Source organism: Tribolium castaneum, chromosome 4, assembly GCF_031307605.1.
Source record: "Tribolium castaneum strain GA2 chromosome 4, icTriCast1.1, whole genome shotgun sequence".
Lineage (NCBI taxonomy): Eukaryota > Metazoa > Arthropoda > Insecta > Coleoptera > Tenebrionidae > Tribolium > Tribolium castaneum.
Window position 1 is genome coordinate 10,586,342 of NC_087397.1, and position 6,282 is coordinate 10,592,623.

Sequence of the window (6,282 nt, forward strand, 5' to 3'; positions counted from 1 at the left end):
CAATGAATTGATGCTGCTGGTGCTTAATTGACTAAAAGAGCATCAGTTCTCGAGGTATAATGACCTATTGTAAATTCATACACAGGACATTAATCCAAGCCTAGAATGTCACGCGTTCTGTTGCATAAATTAGCTCGGGAGCAGTGAATTTTTTTCTGTTTGCGTCGAGCTTTCACGCTTAACTCGTTGGCATCTTATTGTGAACATTGTATTAAATATTAATTTTAATTTGTGTTAGGAGCTGAAAGGGCCGTGAAAATCTAATATTCGGGCAAAGAATACTTACAGGTAGATGCAAAGTAATGGTTTCGTATCTACCAAAGAAATGTTTACAACACGACGAGTTTGTTATCCTATTCCTCTGCGATGTGTAACGAGACTCGCGCGCGGATATGTCTTCTTCTAAAGGTTTATCGTCTCAGACAATGAATTGATGCTTACCTACAAAGAGCAATTTGAAACTTTATGAATGAGTAATGAGACTGCTACGATCATGCGGGGTAAACATACGTATCTGCATGTAAGAGAGCTTTCAAGAAATTTTATTATGGCCCTTTGATCCTTTCACACCGTTGTTTAATAACGCGTCTGTTCGGTTTTGCGGAAAAAAGAATACTTGATGAAGTCGCATATGAAAGGAGAAATCAAATAAAGTCGATTTTTTCTCTTGTAAAACGCGAATGCTTCTCTTAAGCTAAGTCCTCAGACGGAAGTCGAGCTTCAAACTTATCCAGTTTCAGACAAGATTTAGATGGATTTCATGACGTAAAAAACAATCAACTTTGGAACAACTTCTTTAATTCTATTTTTATTTTAGTAATTACCAATTCCGCTGGAACGCTGGATCGATAAAGCAGAGTACAGAGTTATTGCGTCATCTGGTGTCAGCATTATAATTTTTATTAGCTCATTAAATCGAAAGAGTGACTAGAGTTATTGTATGGTGGGAAATTAAATTAAGTTTGAAATATCCGCGGAGTTTTTTTTATTAAAAAAGTACGAACGGATAAAGAAAAACTACTTGGACATTTCTTATATATTTCTCTGTCTTAGAAAACCGATATTGCGACCTTATTTAAAGTTTTACGTTCGGCAATAAAATGTTCGGAGCTGGAAATTTCAAAACAAAAGACACTTGAAAGAGTAAGACCTTGCATTAAATTTGTTTGTGTTAACATCTGTAATAAGTGGTGGATGCGCCGGGAAAGTAGGTAGCATTGCAGCGCAAAAGAAAATACAAAACCATTCAAAGATCGAACGCTTTAGTATCTCAACTCGAGGAAAGATTCTTTAAGGCCGCACTAAAGAAACCGGCTTTCTTTACACATTCATTATTAATGGCATAATCAATAAAATTTTCTTTGTTGGAAATCGTGATCAAAGAGTTTAGAACATCAATGGAATTTTTAATTCAGTCAACATCGCTGGATATGTACAATACCCTCGAGCACTCATTAATTTCCAAGATTTGTTTCCGCACTAAACGTATCACTATACTGAAAGTTTGCCGGAGAGAGAGAAGGAGCGTGCGCTTTTCTACTGAAAAGCATTTCCATTTTAAATTCTACACTGTTTGGTGTGTAAATAAAACATCCGTTTGCGGAAATATAATTCGCAAAACGAAGCAAATACTTTATAGAAACGGAGAACTTTAAGTAAATTATAAAAAAACGACTCCTCCACGCCTAATTAACTTGATTTTAACTGACAAATGTAATAGCGCTTCGTTTGTCACCGAATCCAATAAAAGCGAAAAAACGAGCCTCGGATTTTAGACTATTTGTCTCTGGTTTTAGGACGCAATTATTTGATGCCGCTCCGACAATTTTGAAAAAGTCATTTCTTATTTATTTACTTATGAAAAATTTAATTCCGTCTTGTCGCAAAAACAAGTACATGTTTCAAATAGCGAACCAGTAAACAATGTAGAGTATTTTAAAGAAGAGTTACGCAAATAATTTCAAACTGTTACGTAAACAATGCCCTGAAGCTTTATTATAACAAAGTGTTGGTCTTTGTTGCACATCATCGACAAACAATTATTTTGTTACAAATGCACAATTGCAGTTATTGTTTGCTGTTGTTATTAAACTGAAAATTAGCAGCTTCAAGTGGACTGTTCGAAAACTCGTTTGTCAAATGTATTTTTTCAGCAATAAACAATTAATCGAAGCTTCCGTAACTGAAAATTAACCCTGGCGCTAATAGTGTATCGATCCGTGTTTATATTAGCAGTGATAGTCTTGGCTCAAGGTGTCTAAATGTTGTAAACATAACAGGACAAGGACAACGTTCTAAATCACAGTGTAAACAGTTTGATGAACCGTCGGCTCTCTTCGGTAATTACTCCAGGGCCGGAGTTAGGACGACCGCACATCAACTCCTCTCACACATTTACTTCCGGTCGACCATCATTCTTGTGCCTTTTCCGCCACCGTTATCTTGATGCCAACAGATTAATTAAGGTCCTTGTGGTAGTTTTCAGACGGGAAAGATAGCGATAGATTATGTGTCACAAGTGATTTCAAACCAGGACAGGCGTTGATTTATAACAAGCTTCTTTTGAATTGGAAATGAATGGAGGCGTGCGTATGAGCAAATTTTATTTATACCAAAATTAGATACGTAACTCCACTTGCATTCGGCGAAAATTCATATTTATGCCAAGCAAGATGCCGGCGTTATTGACTCTACTTCATTATAAAACATTTTTTGATTAAAATTTTTAAGCAAAATCGCAAACGTTGTTTGTAGACCGCAAATGGCTTTCAGAATTGTTGGCAAATTTGTGCATTATAGTGTAATCAAATATCTAGAGCGCAGCGCAGTGAGTGTAAATTCATTATTAATAAATTAAATCTTATTAGTAGTGTGCCAAATTTATCTTTGAAGAAAACCCAACGACAAATATCAAATACTGCTATCAATATTTAGTCGAGTAAATGTTTGTTTAAACGCGAGTTAATTAGATTAAAACTATTCCAATTTAATGAAATTTAAAAATGCTAAGCGTCGGATTCGAAATCGATTCCCTGAATGTGTAAAAAAGAGCCTTAAAATTTGCATATAAATTTATTTTTTCCGTAAGCAAAGGCTTATAAATTTCGTAATTTATGAGAGGCTCGTTTCCGTTACCACGTGAAATAATAGGAAATGAGCTTGTGACCAGCTTCACTCAGAGTGCATTAGAATTTGTTACGATTTGAAACAACTAGGTACAGTAACCATTTTCATTTTTTACATTTAAATGTTATTATTTCCGGTGATAATTCAACGAAATAATCATTTAATAAATTAATTTGTTATTGAAGGCGGTTTATCGATACTGTTTAAAGCATAAATGTGTGACATATAATACAGAGTGACCTAGGGGTGCGTAATCGGTCTATAACTTTTTTGTTACTTGAAATATTGCCATGCCGTTTTTATTATCCGATAGATCGACGTAAAGTCTAAAAATTAAAAATATTTTTATTATACACAGGGTGTTCTATACAGGGTGGTGAACCAAAGTTATAACAAGTGTTCAATAATTGTTCTGGTCAGGTCGCCTATGTGTGGCAATTATCTCAAAAAACATATGTTTCAGTTAACATTACAAAACAAAGACAGATGACAGCTGTCAGTGCTCTCAGTGGTACAAAAATGCGGCCAAAAAATTTTCACGTTCAACTAGGATAATGCTTGTAGAGTAAATTCTTGAACGTCTACATACAATTATCATGATTTGCAATGTGCTTTTTATCAAAAATTTTTAAACGCAAAAATAAGACAACATTTAGACAGTTGACACTAAACTGTATAAACTTATCACGCAACCTACGTTCATGCTAGAAAGGGAAAACCACAGCAAACCACGACCAGGACAATTATTGAACACTTGTTATTTTTCTAAATGGAACACTATATATATATTTGCATAATTACATTCTACGCAAAAAAATAATGTAACTTTTTAAGATACTATGGGTCCACCTCATATTTAACTTTTTGTTTTGAAAAAGACAATTTTTTCCGATAAGTGTTTAAGATTTTTGTCTTTTTTTATTCATTTTATTATTAATTCTTGATGAGTAAAATTTAATTATGTATTAACCAATAATTAAATTACTGATGTAATTAATCAAATAAATACATATTAAAAAATAATTTATCATTTAAAATTCTAGGATACCAAATTTTCTTGTAATAAACATATTTTTTTTTAATTTTTAAAAAATGTTTTAAATTTGTCATACAAATCTTATACCATTAGAAACCTTATGCAAAATGCTATCGATATGTATAAATAAATACATGGTGTAACAATTAGTTATTCTACTTTTGCGTTTTGGTACACCCTGTATGGGTACATCATCTGCGTGTTTTAAGTAAAAGTTAACCATTTGCTAAAACTGCAAGACATTCTGAGTTTTTCTGTGGCAAATTTGTCGGAAAATATTTATTGGCGACTTCGTAGTTATTTTTTAAAAATTGTTTTTTTTATAACAAAAAATTGAATAATTCCGAAACGAAAAGATATAGACCTATAATAATTTGCACAAAGTTACATTATTTTTTTGTGTAGAATCTAATTATACAAAAATATATAAAGTGTTTCATTAAAAAAATATTACATTGGTTCACCACCCTATATACAACACCCTGTGTATAACAAAAATATTTATTTTTAGTTTGTGTACTTTAAGTCAATCTATCGCATAATGAAAACAGCATTGCAATATTTTAAGTAACAAAAAAGTAATAAACCGATTATACACTCTTGGGTCACCCTGTATGTCTTATTATTATGCGGGTCGCCAGGTGCCACGGAAATTTTACCTTAATAGAAAATAAGTAAGTAATAAATTGTAATGATTTTAAGGAAAACATGAATGTTAATTTTTAAACAAAATCACACAAAAAGTGAATTGATTGCATGTTTTTTTGTCAAAATCGTTTATTGGTATAACGAAAGTCAAGTTTCTTGCAAAAACTGGCTATTTTTCAAATAAGAGCGATTTTCAGCGCAATATCCAGCGATTTTGATGTCATTTATTACAAATCGACGTAAAGACGCTGTATGCATTCACACAAGATTATTGCTCAAACTTTATAGCTAATCTCAAACGTATTAAACAGTGTTAAACAGATATAGAGGAATTAATCTGTGGTAAATTTAACATAGCTAGAGGAGGCTCATTTCCCGCTGGGTCGCACACCAATTAAATCAGATATCGAGTGGAACTTTATTACAATCACCGGAAAGTTCGGTCTTGGATTTGTTGTCGAATAGAAGGCAAAAAAATCAAACGTTTAGGAAAACGTGGCTTGCATAGCTGCATTTACGCTCTTCCAATACATTAACACCATTTCAACTCATTCGAGTTAATTTAGAGGAAAAATCGTTATCCAGTGGCCGGCACAGCTTTTCTTTCTCACAATTAAAAATGAAAATTTTACAATGGAAATACTGCCGTCGTTTGAATGTCGAGTAAAAAATCAAAAAGCTTTGCTTTATGTTTTTTTAAAAGGGTATGCGATTCGGGAACATTTTAAACTGAAAAGCAAACGCATTAAGGTGGTTCGGTTTCCATTTCGGTACAATACTAGCAAGATCAATCGAGTGGATTTGTCATTCTGGCCATGTCGTCTGCAGACAACTTTCCGCCTCTGGAACTACTTTATGGAAATGTCATCTTCACAAGTACCTACGCAGTCGATTGCTTTTATTAAATTTTAGGCTTTGCTCTTTTATGTCATCAGTGTTTGCGACGCGTATTTTTGTAACAAGAGGTTCAGCATTTTAAAAAAATGAAATAGTTGTAAAATAGACGCCGCTCCCTGGCGTCTCACTATCGGCGATTTCCGATTTAAAATACTTGGAGCGTTGTACACGACATGAGGGAAAAGTCACAATGTATGCTTAAATTTGACTTTTTGTTGCTTTATCCACATACAAATTCGAGTTCTTATTCCCTCGGCAACTTTTCCGGTTCGCCGCTGCTTCTTTCATCGTCTGCTCGAATTTTAATATTTCTTTTTCTCCTAATTATCATCGAGTGTTGTGCTTAGACAAAGAGGTCGAAATCGGGGACGTAGTGAACCGTAAAATAGAACTAAGTAGAAGTAATACGTACATTGGTGTGTTCCATAAAAGCGTGTGCTGTAAAAACCCGGTTGCCTCCCTTTTACAGCACAAACGACCAAGAGAAGTCTGAATTTATGGCTTTTGTGTCCGTTGCTTTTTCCACTGCTGTATTTTATCAGACATTGGTGATCGACCGAACTCTAAATTTCGGC